This window comes from Homalodisca vitripennis, unplaced genomic scaffold (assembly GCF_021130785.1).
Source record: "Homalodisca vitripennis isolate AUS2020 unplaced genomic scaffold, UT_GWSS_2.1 ScUCBcl_5084;HRSCAF=11637, whole genome shotgun sequence".
NCBI classification, from domain to species: Eukaryota; Metazoa; Arthropoda; class Insecta; order Hemiptera; family Cicadellidae; genus Homalodisca; species Homalodisca vitripennis.
Window position 1 is genome coordinate 17,580 of NW_025781202.1, and position 16,631 is coordinate 34,210.

Genomic DNA, 16,631 nt, shown 5'->3' on the forward strand with positions numbered 1-16,631 from the left:
AATTAGGATTTCGGCCGTTTCCTATCATTCTATGTTACATAATGTATAATACAACGTTTCTAGAGTTGAAATATATCCTCTCCTTCAATTGAGGGTACGTTAAATTTAGAACGTACAGTAGGAAAGGATGATAAAGAAAATGGAAATATTTAATACACATGAAAACTGATTAGCGTTCAGACAGGAGAAAATAAAGGTGTTGTCATTAAAAAGGATACATGTCATAAGCATGGAAAGTCAAGAGCACAGACTGACGTCACACCGGCGCACTCGAAATGCAGTACTATAGTCCCATCTCCTGAAGAATGGGGTAGATTAAGTCCCTCCAAAAGTTTTGTTATATATTTTGTAAAATATAACGATTGTAAATGTCCGGAATACAATTATCCTTTCAAACCTTCCATTGTAAAAGTATTCATTTTGGATTTTGTTTATTAGAAAGATGAACTAATAAGTTTCACAGGATAAAATTAGGCTTTCAGTTTATTTCTAACCATTTTTTTTTCAATTTAGCTTGTGGATTGGCTAGTTTTATTTTCTAAAACAAACCAACGCTGTACATAATAATGAAAAGTTTGATCAGAAACGTACAAAAATATATTCCAGTTATTTAAAAACGTTAATTCAATTAGTTATTTAATTAAAGTTCGATCTATTGGAAATAAACATAGCTTGTTAATGTAATAATTACGTGTACTGTAAAATTTCAATTACTTGGCACTGTATTGGGTAACCTATTTTATAATTTAAATAGCTCGGGATAGCTTCCTGTAAGGTGGTAAATCTCATTCCCAGCGTTGATATTCTGAATACAAACATTGTCTATGGTTTACGACATGGTTTAGTTATTTAAAAAAATAACTGTATTTAGAATTATATTTGAATCTAATGTGGGATTAGTTTTTTCAGTGTTCTCTTAGCGGATGTTTTAAATAAAAACACTCCCCTAAACACTCTGTGTGCGTTAAGTAACACTTTTTAACATGTGTACTCTTAATATCAGATATATTACAGTATTTAAAAACTAAAAGTTGTGTTACAGAACTTTAACTTTGCTTTACCCCTAATTTTTATAAAGAATGTATTTTGTTTTCAAATCAAATTCACTACACAAAGATCACATGGAGGCTCACCTCAGTTTAATGAGGCCTTTTAATATGATTAATTGTTATAAATAACAGACTGCATGAATATAGTAAGTTCAAGTTATCAGTGACAGTGATCAGTAACAGTTGATACCAGGAAATAGCCTTTCAAGTTGCATGAATATTGTAAGTTCAAGTTATCAGTGACAGTGATCAGTAACAGTTGATACCAGGAATAAGGCTTTCAAGCTGCATGAATATTGTAAGTTCAAGTTATCAGTGACAGTGATCAGTAACAGTTGATACCAGGAAATAGCCTTTCAAGTTGCATGAATATTGTAAGTTCAAGTTATCAGTGACAGTGATCAGTAACAGTTGATACCAGGAAATAGGCTTTCAAGCTGCATGAATATTGTAAGTTCAAGTTATCAGTGACAGTGATCAGTAACAGTTGATACCAGGAAATAGCCTTTCAAGTTGCATGAATATTGTAAGTTCAAGTTATCAGTGACAGTGATCAGTAACAGTTGATACCAGGAAATAGCCTTTCAAGTTGCATGAATATTGTAAGTTCAAGTTATCAGTGACAGTGATCAGTAACAGTTGATACCAGGAAATAGGCTTTCAAGTTGCGTGAATATCGTAAGTTCAAGTTATCAGTGACAGTGATCAGTAACAGTTGATACGAGGAAATAGCCTTTCAAGTTGCATGAATATTGTAAGTGCAAGTTATCAGTGACAGTGATCAGTAACAGTTGATACCAGGAAATAGGCTTTCAAGGAAGGAAATGTAGGAGGAAACCATGCAGACAGTGGATGAATTATATTAAACCGCAGAACCAGATGTTATTACCGTTTGCCCATATTTTGTACAGCTTATCCTTCCGTTGTTTATAGCGTCTAAATCTCGTTTTTTTCCATTTTCGAAAGTACACCGTTCCATTATTATATTTGACATTTATTATGATTACGATTATACAATTTCTATTACTATAGCTGTTAAATAAAACTTATTATGTTTTACTTGTTTTATTTTTGTTGTAATTACTCTATATCAATGCATGATAATAGCGATCTAATATATAGTACATAAGTAGAAATACCTTTATATTATTCATTTTATACTACTTATTTTACGTGCAATGGATTATTGTACTGTTTAATTTAGTTAAGTTTGAAAATGTTCATTACTGCAATTTTTTTTTAATTTTACGTTTATGTTTGAGCAGGTGTATAAGAGATTGACGTAGGATGTTGAGTAAGACAGAGGTAGAGTTCAGTCCTCGAAAAGTAGTATCTTAAGCCGGAAAATAAGAACTCTACAATAAAGAACAATTGGGCGAAAATCTGTTTATAACATATGTCTTCAAAAACACCTTAAATTAAATTGTTCTTGCTAAATTCAAATTTCATTATTTTTATTATATTTTTGTTCGATATAAAATATTAAGGTTTTCAAGGCTATTCACAGAGATACAGATAGTAAGACATTACATGGTTAAGAGATAATTTGAGATTTTAATATGATTTGCCTTAGCGTTTTAGTCAATGCACGTTTATACAAAACATCATAGGCTATAAAATTTGCACCCAAGGTCCTTACATATAAGTATGTTCATATTTTTTACCAAATTTTAATGGCTTTAAAAACCAAAACCATTTTGCCTAACGTCAGCTTACATGCCATTACCTAAGTCGTAGAAGGACCTATGTTCCGTTACTAACAATAATTATCAATGATCTTTCTCTATCAGAATCTCAAAATATTTACTATTATGAAATCTGTGACGAATACGTAATTGATATATTCATATTAGTAGTTACTCGTATATATGTGGTACAATGTATTAGTAGCTTACAATCAAAACATTCTAATTCATATTATACAGTAATCAACCTCCCCGGACCGACGCGCCCTTACAATTAAAAGTACAAAGAGATAAAGTTAAAATTTTACTTCAGCCAAAAGCCCACCGTGTATATTATTATTGTAGATCATGCTTCTCTAAGTGTATAAAATATTTAAAGCTAAATTTAACACCCCTAAGTTACAAAATATGTTGCGCCTGTATGTTATTAATTAATTTCTCAAAAACACGGTAAGAATACTCATATTGTTCATACGATGTATCTCTGTGAGATCAAAGTGACAGAATTGTCATAAGATGATGCACACTATCCATGACTCCAATGATTTTAAAAACCAACTTTCTATTTTTATTGTGTGTAACGTTCAACTTTCATAAAACGATGAAATTACACAAATAGCTAGTTTATCTTCTTGAATCACACTGACAATCAAGTGAAAGTATAAGTAGCCCTTTATATGTAATACTAAGAAGAGAAGCTCGATACATTACCCTGTAGCACTCGTCAGGTGCGCCAAATAGACACAAGCTGTGTTGAACGGTCTGGGGTAATATTGACTCTTGCCCACATAAGAACTGCTTTATTGCCGTCTGAGAGACAAGTTGGGTTGTACCTCGTATATCACTCGAGTTTGTCTGGGTTGTTTCCATTTTATTTACTCTTCACGGCTTAACTACGTTTTACTTTCTCCTTCACACATACAATGAAAGATAATAATGATAAATTTAGGATTTTAATGAACAACTTAGTTTTGAGATAATTAATATTTAAAAAAATGTGTTTTTATCTTCCCTACTTACGTTTTGGTATGTATGAGTTTACTTGCCCATCGATGATAACCAAACGGAAGGACAGCATTTATGTGATTGATCATTTTTGTGCAAAGAGATGTTTTGATGCCAGATGAAGCTAAATATATAGTTTAAATATTGTTATTTACGAAGGGAGGTTTGGAATGATAATGGAATTGCGAAATTTGCCATCATCATACATTACGAATAAGTAGCTTTAACACTAAATTTGAGGATTGAAATATACTTTTTACCTAAGTTTAGAAACCCTAAGGCATTAATTACAAATTAAAACATGACAGGAGAGTTTGTGCTCTGGGCTCCTGTGCGGTAACATTGCTTGGTTCATTCTCTATAGTCTGGACTTCATACAGTTTGTCAGGTATAACATAATTACGTTACCTTCTCGCAAACAGTGTCGTGTGAAAATTTTTATTTTTTTCGCCTTAGTGTTTTATTGTTTTTTTTTTACTGAATAATGGGATGAATACTCCAAAAGTATTTATGTGCTTTTTTGTAGTATTTAACGGTGGCAAATGTCAGAAATCTTATTATTTTTTCAAAAAACATTCTTATTTTAATCAAAAAGGATATATAAATTATGAGATACTTTTTCACACGGATAAAGTTGTAAAATACTAAAAACGTTTGTAAAACGTACATTAGCCTCACTTCACCTTCCATAGCGTGCGTGTTGGCCACAGTTCATATAGCTAAGTAAAGTTCATGTTGACACATGATACTCTAATCCACGTTGACAGCCATGGTTAGTACGATAGGGATAATGCCTGTTTCAAAATTCAGGTCAGCCATAATGAAACAAGGGAAGAAATTACACCTGTGAATAATTTACGTAACTTTTACATACACAAAAGTTGCTAACTCCGAATTCAAAAAGGTTTCTATGGTTTCAACCACTATTTTAAATTCCACTCAAGAAAATTCAACATATTTTTACAGCTAACACGCGGTACACATTACATTACAAATCACATCAAGCAAGTCTCACTCAATTACACGATGTACTGAGCTCTTGGAACCGAATACATGACAGATTGTAAGTGCCGCCAATGCGCATTACTCACCATGGGGGTAGGCAAGTAGTTTCATTCTAAATTTTTACAAATTAATAAATAGTTACATACTTAATAACATAAGTATTGAAGATTAACATGCTGACATCAAAGTTGTATGAAGTAAGTGGCTAAATAAATTAAATTAATGATTATTATGAATTAAATATTATATATGTGTAAAGAATTTTCAACACGATATGGAACATTTCGTATGCCTAACACGTATAGTCGCCCCAAGAGAGTTACCTCCAACCTTCACTGGGTTCTGTGAAAACAGTGAATTCAATGGATGTACAGAGTTAGTTCATGATTTAGCGTAAATTGTATGATATTGAGATACAGGTTCATAGGTATAGGTTGCTTGCAGTGGATGATTGAGTAGGTTTTTCAATCTTCCACCTGACCGCTTTGAGGACAGAGGCTAAACAGAGCTACTCTCCCCTTCCTGCCAAGGTGAAAGTCTGAGATAGTGTCCACTGTCCCTCCTCATTGTCTCTGTACCGTGAGATCACGAATGTGGCAGACCCAAACACAACCTTGCTCTTCCTGAAAATCCTGTTCAGTACTCTGGAAATAAGACAAAGGTTTTTATAACTAAATATAACAAGGTATGAGTACTATATTCGAAGCTTTGCCGAGGCTGCTTGAACATCGTATAATACATTCTTGAGCACTTAGTAATGAAGTTTCATGCAAAACAAAAAGTTTATAGTTAAATATACCACAAGATATCTTGCTAAATTATATATTCATATTTGGTTAATTAATTATAATATTATCTTGATATTCAAATAATAAAAGATTCGGTGAGCTAGTGAGGGTAATACAGCTCAAGAGTGCCAAAACTTTTTATGAATTTATAAAATTTATTATTCACTCTATTATATTGTATTTTCCATCTATGAATAAACATGTAAGATATTGAAACCTTATTTTATTTTTCTCCTTTTTTTTATTTTGCTATTTTGTCATTGCCATCATAGTTACCCATAAGACCAATAAAAAATATTTCGCCAATACTTAGCGAAATCTTATGGACTGACTTGCACCATCATCAAACTCAGTGTTCCGCGTATAAAAATGAAGCTTCTTACAAACTTTCAAGTCTATATGTCACTTTATTTTTTTGAGACATCATGGGTATAAAACTGTTCTACTCTCTACGCTCACCCAATAGAATGTATTGTTTCAAATTTTTATCTCAAATAAACAAATTAATAGATCAATCAATTATATAGCTAGAAAGAAGACGAAGTAGTAATGGTAATTTTATAAATGGTTGGTAGTTGACCCAAAAGTCATTTAATACATATTCTTTTCCAATACAGAACTCAAACTATACGTAGTTTTAGTACCTTTATTGAATAATTTATTATTAATAGTATACTTATGCGCTTTCAGAAAAGATCCGGCTATTATTAACAATTCTGCATATCTAACTACTGTTTTGGGGTATACGCTGACATAGTAAGTATCTCTTAAAGTAAGTATAACCAAATATACGATACGCCATTTTATTAGAACACTTAAATTTTGTCTTTTTATTGAAAACTAAATTCTTTGTCAGAATTTATATTACTTCTTAATTCATATGAGAAAACAATATAGCCGATTATGCTCTCTTTCTAATGTACAGTTTTAATTTACAAATATTTAAGTACTCAGTTTTTTGTGTTGCAGCAGAAAAAGTCATCATTTTGGGGCAATTTGCTGAGGATTTTGATATTTATAATCCTGTTGCTTTTACTTGCTTATGTGCTACTTGCCATATTTGCCCCAGAAGTAGCAGATTCGATACGGAAGAAGTTAAAAGAAATATGGCAAAAGCTAACAGGAGAAAAGTCAAGCGGAAGCGATGAAGATTCACGGGGTAACAGTCGTAAAGGTTCGAAGAAAAGTCGTAAGGATAAGAGCCGTGATCAGGATTCTGATGATGAGGAGAGAAGCCAGAAGGATGACAGTAATACAGACGAAAACGATCAAGGAGGTAAGAAGAAAGATTCTAAAAAAAGAAAAGGTGAAGCATCGAATAAGAAGAATAACAAAAAGACTCGAAATTCTGATGATGCGAAAAGTAAAAAAGATAACAATTCTACAGATGAGGAAGAGGAAGAAAGAAAAAAAGAAGGTACCAGTAAGATTAAACGCCGGGGCGGCAAATCACGAATTTGACGTTACCAACGTATTCTGCTCACCCTCCTGAACAAAAAATATATATAGTACTAGGGGGTGCAAATGACAAATAACATGATTTTAGGGGGTATATTGATAAGTGGTAAAGTTTCTAATGTTTTAATGTTCAGTTTGTGTGCTGTGTCTGGATAATCTGTTTACTTGAATATTATCTGCGGCCGGGACTGATAGCAGCCTGATAGCATACCTGTTATCTGAGTTGTCCGGGGCATAGGTCAGTTCTACACAAGATATCGTGTTCAGTAGGTCGGATTGAGTGAGTGAGTTTACAATGATGAATCAACCATCCACTAGTTCAACCAACCCTAGTGAATTGTGTGTGTCGGAGTGTTTCGTAGGGCACGTAAAGAGCTTACGTTTTAACCGAAACGAAATTATCTCTTTTTTAATAGAACAGGGCATTTTTAAAAATGAGTGTATTTGTTCGTCGTGCGGTCGAGTGGTGTTTTTAAACCGGGAGACTTTGTCGTTTCGTTGTGATAGACCACTTTTTTGTTGCTGCTGTTTAGCTATATCCGCCAACACACTAATGGTAAGTGTTCTCTGTTAATATCCATCTATATATTTGAGTTTTTCATGATTTATTTAGTTTTTAAACTTTACATAATTGCCTTTGCATTACATTTCAATTTATATTTTTGATCAGCCCCTCTAGAATTTTATATTTTACTGATAGGTACTATCTCGAGGGATGTTTTTCTTTTATTGACATCAGCGCGGGGCAGCACCGAAGGTGCTGCCGAAGCCCGCGCTGATGGCCGGAGGCACTCGTAATTAATTTTTTTCTCGAAATTAAGAAAAACATTATTAATTTTGATCAAAATTCTGCTCATTTCTGTAATTTCTCATTTACGTTTGCAAAGATGGCGGCGCAACCGATGACGTCATCACGAGGTTCAATCATTGGCCACAAAAGGTCACGTGACGCTAGACGTGGATGTAGAACATGGAGATATTACTGGAAAGTTATTTAATTTTTTATTTTCTAGAACTTCGTTATTTCTCATTTCCACCCCATCAAACCTTATACTTTTTTTATATAGGACGATTCCAATAAGTTAAGAACGCAAAACTCGTATTTTTCCGCCCCGGCGGTTAATATGATAATTACCAAAAAGAATCCTCCAAAAAGAGAAAAGTCGAGCCCAATAAGAGAGAGGAAAAGAAAACCCCGAAGTCTGAAGCCAAACTTGATAGGCGGTCTGAAGATAACATATATGTAGCTTCTCGTGATTCTAGCATTGATCGTCGTTCTCCGTCAACTTCATCTCGACAACACAACGTGGAAAATACGCGATCCAATTCAAGCCGAAAATCAAGGGAAAGGCTCAGAAATCATAGCTGATATTGTGATATAAAATGTTACAATAAACATAATTTTTATCTTTAAGCTGTACCTAGACAGGGCACATTAAACACTAAACAAAAAATGTCGATATATTGGGGTGCAAGGGTAGACTATGGGTCTAATCTAGTGCGAAAGATTGGCATTGGAGTATGTAGCTCCCTAAGTGAGGCAGTTGCTAGCCTAAATATAAAGCGTGCCAGCCCTGCCTCCTTTGACTGGAGAGGGTGGTACATAGCTGGACTCCACTTCTCCAAGGAGACATGGCTGAGAGATAATGCCGAAAATCTTCCTTATCGCTCTCGACAGAAGGCGGCTTCTACTCTCCACCTTGCCTATCCTTAATATCCTCCTACCTGTCACTTAGGACTAAGTACAATGAGAGGTTTTTAGCTTCTTGTTCAAAGAGAACAAAAAACATTTGACTGATAAAATTTCACCAACAATAACATTCAGGAATACATCTATGCGGATTAAATATGTTGTTAATGACTTAGAGAGGAAATTTGAAATTAGATAGGAAAAACATATTTATAAAAATAATAGCGTAGACTAGCTGGTTTTTATGAGACCGATGATAAACTTTAAAATCTTATCTCAATATGCGTGCTTGTCATTTTTAGATTTTGTCCGAACTGACAATATTTCTGTTGAAACTAAGAACGTTTATATTGGTAAAACGGACTGTAGGTCCACATCATAAAACTGCCGGAAGCATTTCTTACCTACTTCTTAAGGGGTGGACAGTGGGTCCGCGGTCCCGGCCTGGGACCCACTGTCCGACTCACGGGATTCTTTTGACGAGGGGTTGACAAAAGATCGTCGTACTCACACTGCAGCACTTGAATGGATGTTTCGAGATCTAAACTCTATATCTCCTAATAGTTTTCAGTACACTACATAAGACAGCTGCAAAAAGAATGAAACAAAATGATATACATAAAATAAAGTCAGGTTAGTTACGCCATTTCTAACTTAAGAATGTCTGTAACGATTATAGTGGTCTTTGATTTATTGAATATGTTTTCGCTCCGACTAGGAGAACAACGATTAAAATATCGTAAGAATGCACAGAAAAATCAGGTAAAGAGAACAAGACATTTATATAATAGTATAAGAGCCTGTTAACTTTAGTCAATTGTCCTGTGTAAACATTGTTTTATAGTAGCACAATCATAAATTACCTTACATTTAGTCGTGAAAGCATAGAGTAAGCTTGATAATAACAACACTTCTTATTTAAACATTTTTTTGCGACCACTGTTGAGCACAAGTAAGACAAATATTTAGATAAGAAAACTAAAAGTTTTATTACAAATCTACTTTTAACTGTACACTTTAGTAAATATTGAGTATGCATGTTGAGTACTGTATGCAGACATCAAAGGAATGTACTATATAACTGTTATATAGTTATAAAACGCATAGTTTATTTGACTTTTTGACAGAAGTAGGCTTCTCAGAAGTTTGTTTGTACCTTGTTCGAGAAAATAAAGCAACATTAACTAGGGCTTTTTTTATTAACTAAACCCCAAATTTTAAACCTTTTAACGCTTAACGGTTTATTTTAAAGGAGAATAAAACTAATAGGGTTTAAGAATAAATTTAAGAATTTGGTGCGTTCGAAGTTCTTATAACTGCTAGTAATTAAACATGTTATCTCCTGTCGTTCCGGGATCACTATTTGAAATAACGTTAAATTTTTTCGCAGCGGGATATAGAGATGAATAGCAATTGGAAGTTTGAATGAAACTAGACACATTTTTTAGCCGTTCATCGAATTCCTGTTTGAGTGATATTTACAACGAATCGTTAGCGACATCAGGTCACTATTATGTAAGTTAGTATGTCTGTGTAGGAAGATGTTTTGTTTACTGTTTGGATTATATGCCAAGAGCCACTATTTAAGGTAATAAAATATTTTGTCTTCGTATCTATTTAACTTAATTTGGTACAATTTTAAAAATGATATATTAGATATGAACTAAATTGTTATTTTAACTATTAACAATGTTAATAAAACAATAAACCATCCATTTCAATTAACGTGTACTACGAGTAAACGTGTCTACTGGTATATACAGTATTATACAAACGATGGTCCAATATAAGGAATAACTAATACAAACTTACTGTAGATGTTTATGATTCATTAGGACAATGCCAAATTAATCAGAGAGTAATATAATGGAAATATGGATATTCGTTAAGATATAATCCCGTTAAGATATGTGGTAGCTTGAGTAAACTATTGTTAATATTTACTGCTTTAGCAGTACGCTGTGCGAATGTAGTGGAAGCATCACTGACCAGAATAAAGAATAAGTGCAGGTAGAAAAAACTAATGCACGGCCAGGTCAGTTTTGAAAAGAAGGACAGTTAGTCCACAGGTATCAGCGTGGACTAACTGTCCTACCCTGCAGAAAAGTGACGTCAGCCACCCTCGTCAAACTAGGCGTGGACGTACAGTCCTAAAATCTGGAAAATAAGGCGACATGTATATTATCTTTTATATTACATATTTCCATTGTACTTTGCACCTGCAGCTCCGCTCTTCTCTCCACGTTTTACTACATTTCAAGAGCCCGACAACCCTAAATATAATCAAAAACACGCCAAGAGTAGTGGTGTTCTTAATAGATGTTTCTCTACATCTATTTAGGTGAAATTTCACATATAATTTGAAAAATACCATTTAGAGCAAAACTAGATGCTCAAAGATGAATTTTTATAGTAATTTGTTTTAAACAATGAAAAAACCTAGATAAAGAATTTGATAAACATTGCAATTTATAGTCTGAAAAACAAAATACCACATCGACCATATAAATGCATTCACTGTAGTTGTAATCCGAAGTCAAAAAACCCCCAGGCGTTCAACTATAAAGTCTGTTTGTGGAATGAAAGATTGAGAAATCAAGTTTGAGACAAGTCAAGTGCCTATTTTCCATTGAATTTTTGCTCCATGTTAAATATAGAGCCTCGGAAGAGCAGGCAGCATCCACTAGCGTGTCCTCTTACATACGGGATGCTCGCATAATCAAGCAACATTAGATACCGCTAATAAAAATTTACACAGAGTCGATAAAAAACCCTCAAAACTAGCCTAATGACTGATCAATCCTCCGACTTGAGTAAAGGTTTAGACAAGTAGTAGTAATGGGGTTATAGAAGCGATGCGACAATATGCTTTTCGAGGCCACATCACGCCCAACTCCGAACTCAACACTAAAACTGTTGCCGTCTTCAATTTCACATTCAGAGGGTAACTACAAAGGTTTATTGTACTATATTCAATTTACCTAAGGTTTACGCTGACACTTTAAGTAATGTTTGATATGATAAAGGTTGAATTTTAAAGTGACACAAGCCTGTTTTATGTATTTTTTGGCTCGTTTTCTGTAAAGTAATTTATACACATTCTTGTAATTGTTTTCTTTTAGCCACCCCTTAAAGCTGTCGTCCTCGGTAGCCGCCTAGTTTGCCTAATGGCCACGATTGATTCTCCTTCTGTACAGGTCCACTGCTTCACTGTCTAAGTCATACTGGACAATGATATAGAGTAAATGTAAATAATGTACACAAATTTGAAGGTTTTAAAAATTTCATGGAAGACTTCTCGATAGTTGTTAAATAACCTTAAATACTAAAAAACGAGCTATATGATTTGATAATATTTGATGTGTTGTGCAGTTTACACCTCGTCGAAACGATACTTAAATTCTTACAATGTATCGGTTTTTATGTGGGGAACTATCTTAAACAACAGATCTTAAACCGGAAAAATATTGTGGTGGAGGGTAGCTTTCCACGGTTAGACCAAAACAGTTGGTTATGACACCGGCCGTGTAAACCGAAGACCTAATCCGTTTACCATCTTTTATTATGTAAATTAACTGTAAAAGTAAACCACAGGGCTCAATGAAAACTTAATACAATCATGTAAATGACTGCGACTTCATGTCACGGTCGATAGTTATCACTATTCTCCTCAGCCATCACAGCGTACAAAGCTACAATGAAGACGCCAAAGAAAACGTTTACTTCACATTAAAACTATTAATAATTATAACAAGGTTTGTCACGGATACATCAATTCAAGTTTGCATGTTTCAACTTGGAAATAAACTGAAGAAGACCCCATCAAAAGAATAATGTTGAACTTATGGGAAATTAAAGCTCTAGTAGTACTGTACTTTCACAGTTGCATGTGAAATTTGAATTCTTTTTGCGACATCACTAATAAAATTATATTTCTAATATATTACCACAAATTACACTATTCTACTTATAACTAAGAGTCTAACAGGTGCATTACGTTTATAGATTATCTCATATAGAATACCCGGTATAGGATAATGTAATGCCTTCTCTCACATCCCATTAACAATCAACATTACTTCTTCAGAGGCTTCTATTTTAAAATTGGCAACATATTCTCAATTAAGCTTTAATGATTGATAGTTACCTCTAATATGTACTGTAAATGTAGTTTATATCCATCTGAAGAAAATGTACCAGATACACGAAAATGTTTAAATGCTTCAGAACATTATACATTGGCTTTTTAAGAGAATTGGCCAGTTCTTTTACTTGTACATGTATATGTATATGATAAAAAATCGATACTAATGTAGTTTAAATAAACATTAAATCACGATTTTGCCGTTTATACAAATTTTATATAAACATATATTTGTTTAGTCACGTCAATGATGTAGAAGAAATTATAACTAAAAATATACGTTTATATTAACCAATGTAATTTTTTCTTTACCGACAAAAATATTAATAATGTACAAGTTACCTCATACCTGCATTTAATTAATATATAATTTATAATAACATTTATAGTTATATATATTTATATTTTCATCAAATGTATTCACGCTCATAATGAAGATAAAATTCCAACAGTGCAGGAAGAGCGGCTGCCGTACCGCCTGCCCTTGTCCATAGTGGACTAATCGGTCAGTGGAGTAATCGACCCTTTTCATTTGAAATGCAAATGTTTTATTTGATCGGGTCGTTGGGCCAACGACCCAGTGGACTAATAGAACCTCTATAGATTATAAAACGGGTCGTTGGCCCAACGAACAGTGGTGTAATCGAACCTGCATTCTACAATTTAACTTGTTACTGCAATAGGGTCGTTGGCCCAACGAACCATATACGTTATTAGTATTTGTAAGTAAATTTTTGATCGTTGGACCAACGAACCTTGATTGTAAATTTACTGTTTAAATTGTAAATACGGTTCGTTGGGCCAACGACCCATTTTAGTTATGTTTTACTTTATGAAACAAATCAGTCCGATTACACCACTGATCGTTGGGCCAACGACCCTCTTATTTTAAACTAAAGTAATGTTTGGGTCGTTGGGCCAACGATCGGTGGAGTAATCGAACCGGACCCTTTACGAGACCTGCGGCTATCCTTACCTTTCCGGAAGACCTTTTGGTGCTGCTGGCATGCGCAAATGTTCGCATCGAGATGCTAATAGAGCAGCACTCTTCCTCGTCTAGATGTGGGTTTTTATAGTCCATAGACTGAGTCACTGTCGAATGGCTGATGTATTGTATGAGTCGAATCGCATGAGATTTTTAGGTTTGATTAAGACTGCCCTGTGCAGACTTTGCTCATTCATCCAAGCGCCCACTTTCCAGCCAGTATACATAAGGGAATAACTCTAGATTGACTGCGATATTTCAATCAGAGTCAGCGTAGGAACTGACACTCGGGTTTGTCTCTCGGCCAACACAATCAGACCAAATTTACCAATCCCTGGCTTGTTAGAAGTTCAATTCAAATTTATGGTCCTTAAATTCTCTGACTACAGGGCTATTAATTTAATGATCCTCTGTAAACCTTATAAAGTATCAAGACTACACAGGTCACCTACACTCATTCAGGATTGACAAGGAATAAACAAATAGATGGTGCGATTGGCCTCAAATTCAAATGAAGCGTGACACATTAAAGAATTAATTATAATTCATCCAACATTTCATTCACTTATGAATTGAAATGATAATCTTGAAAACTACGGTAATCTTGAGCTTTAGGCCTGTGAACAATTGTTTTCGATGTATCACTCCAAATTTGTTATTCATAATTTTAGCTATAACTCAATTTTATTTATAAAGTTAGAAAAGTAATTTCCTGATTTTAGATGTCTTTATTTTTGCACGAAAATACAAGTGATTACAGTGATCAAACATCGGGCGAAAGACACAGTTATTACTAAGTGTATGCTTTTATAAATGCTTGGAAATGGCCGAGGACAGTATAAATGGACATCGACTTGGATTTTGGAACCAAGTGACCAGCGTCCTCGGTAGAACTTGCAAATGGGACGAGCACAGTGTGGATGTCCTTCGACGAATTTATGTACCAAGTAACCAGCGCCCTCGGTAGAACTTGCAAATGGGACGAGCACAGTGTGGATGTCCTTTGACGAATTTATGTACCAAGTGACCAGCGCCCTCGGTAGAACTTGCAAATGGGACGAGCACAGTGTGGATGTCCTTCGACGAATTTTGGTACCAAGTGACCAGCGCCCTCAGTAGAACTTGCAAATGGGTCGAGGAGTGTGGATGTACTTCGACAAATTTAGGTACCAAGTGACCAGCGTCCTCGGTAGAACTTGCAAATGGGACGAGCACAGTGTGGATGTTCTTCGACGAATTTATGTACCAAGTGACCAGCGCCCTCGGTAGAACTTGCAAATGGGACGAGCACAGTGTGGATGTCCTTCGACGAATTTATGTACCAAGTGACCAGCGCCCTCGGTAGAACTTGGAAATGGGACGAGCACAGTGTGGATGTCCTTCGACGAATTTATGTACCAAGTGACCAGCGCCCTCGGTAGAACTTGCAAATGGAACGAGCACAGTGTGGATGTCCTTCGACGAATTTATGTACCAAGTGACCAGCGCCCTCGGTAGAACTTGCAAATGGGACGAGCACAGTGTGGATGTACTTCGACAAATTTTTGTACCAAGTGACCAGCGCCCTCGGTAGAACTTGCAAATGGGACGAGCACAGTGTGGATGTCCTTCGACGAATTTTGGTACCAAGTGACCAGCGCCCTCGGTAGAACTTGCAAATGGGACGAGCACAGTGTGGATGTCCTTCGACGAATTTAGGTACCAAGTGACCAGCGCCCTCGGTAGAACTTGCAAATGGGACGAGCACAGTGTGGATGTCCTTCGACGAATTTTGGTATCAAGTGACCAGCGCCCTCGGTAGAACTTGGAAATGGGACGAGCAGTGTGGATGTACTTCGACAAATGTTGGTACCAAGTGACCAGCGTCCTCGGTAGAACTTAGTGTAAACGGCCATTAATCTACGTGACATACCTCTGTGTCTTCCAGTCCACGAGTGTTGTGTTGATTTTCATGATCTCTGTATTGTGGTAATTTAGTCACTCTCTTAGTGTTCTTCAGCAGGTGTTGGTAAAGTTCTTACTAGTATTTTCTTAGTCACAGTTCACCAATTTTCGTACATCGGAGTTGATTTAGGAAAGGTATATTTAAATAAATTTTATGACATTTATAAGACGTGTTTAATTTTCTATAACTTATGATACTTTATTCATTTATTTCCATGGTTACACTGCTGTCTGTTGGAAATTGTGGCCATATTGTTTATTAATGATTGTTGGTAGTTATAAAGCACTAAATACTTTTTAATCAATACGCGCTAGTGGCATACAGACGACATTTCAGCACATGTTAAATACAAAAACACCAATGTGTTTCTTAAGTTAGAAAATAAGTAAATTAAATGTGTCTAGCCAAAGAGAGAAAATATCAAACCATGTTGTTTAATTAATATTTCTGAGAAATTTTCAGAAAGCCGGTTAAAATAGTAGATATAAATTCACTAACGATTCGATTTTGTGCAGCTCTGTTTTGTTTCCTATAATGCAATTAATTAGGAATCCTAAAAATCTTCAAATTGTTTTTAAACCGAAATACTTTAAATCCCGTAACATATGGTTTGGTCTCCTTTGCAGGCTAGGCAGTCAAACTATGTATTAAAAAAGACACATCGAGTGTAATTTAAATTTATGTTCCTTTCCATTTGCATTACATAAAAGTGAACAGTTGAATATACAATTTAGCCTACGTGCAATCCGGTTGTATACCAAAAACTCGTTCAGGTTATCAAATACTGACGATAAAAAGCTTTTTAGGCGAATGTCAAGTGACTTGTGGAATTTCTACCAATTTGGTAACCTGATAAAATGAACACCTGCCTGTGAGA

At 34.8% G+C, this 16,631-nt stretch overlaps 1 long non-coding RNA gene across 1 annotated transcript; it reads left to right on the forward strand.

Annotated features, from left to right (window-relative positions):
• Positions 1 to 4,672: 4,672 nt before the first annotated feature.
• On the forward strand, positions 4,673 to 6,942 carry LOC124373218. Its single transcript, XR_006923413.1, has 3 exons — positions 4,673 to 4,837; positions 6,223 to 6,288; positions 6,502 to 6,942. It is a non-coding gene; the product is annotated as an uncharacterized LOC124373218 (long non-coding RNA).
• The last annotated feature ends 9,689 nt before the right edge of the window (positions 6,943 to 16,631 follow it).